We start from the raw sequence: 303 nt of genomic DNA, 5'->3' as shown, positions 1-303 counted from the left end.
TAATACTATCATCACGTTACCTTTACTATAATAATTATTATCATCCTTACTGATCCATTAACCACTGCCATAATATCTGCCATCATCGCAGTTGCTACTATTATACTACTATTGTATATACGCCCTAATTTTCTCTCTAATTAGCTGGTTTCTTGATGGGTTAAATGTTTGATTTCTTGGCTCCTTCGTTCATCTGCTGGGTTCCTGGGTGGCTGTTTGGTTAGTTAGTAACTACACACTAAAAGTTATCAGTGGATTGCAATGGAATTTTATGTGTGGTTTGGCCATGGCTGAAGGACCAGT

The 303-nt window shown here is 37.3% G+C and overlaps 1 protein-coding gene across 2 annotated transcripts in view; it reads left to right on the top strand.

Moving 5' to 3' along the window:
• LOC119594566 (insulin-like growth factor-binding protein complex acid labile subunit) overlaps positions 1–303 on the top strand; it is a 106,376-nt gene that overhangs the window by 27,085 nt on the left and 78,988 nt on the right. The window lies entirely within an intron of this gene.

The sequence above is a fragment of the Penaeus monodon genome, chromosome 34, assembly GCF_015228065.2.
Source record: "Penaeus monodon isolate SGIC_2016 chromosome 34, NSTDA_Pmon_1, whole genome shotgun sequence".
Classification (NCBI taxonomy): Eukaryota; Metazoa; Arthropoda; class Malacostraca; order Decapoda; family Penaeidae; genus Penaeus; species Penaeus monodon.
Note: the sequence above shows the minus strand (reverse complement) of the source record. Positions and strands in the feature narration are given on the sequence as shown.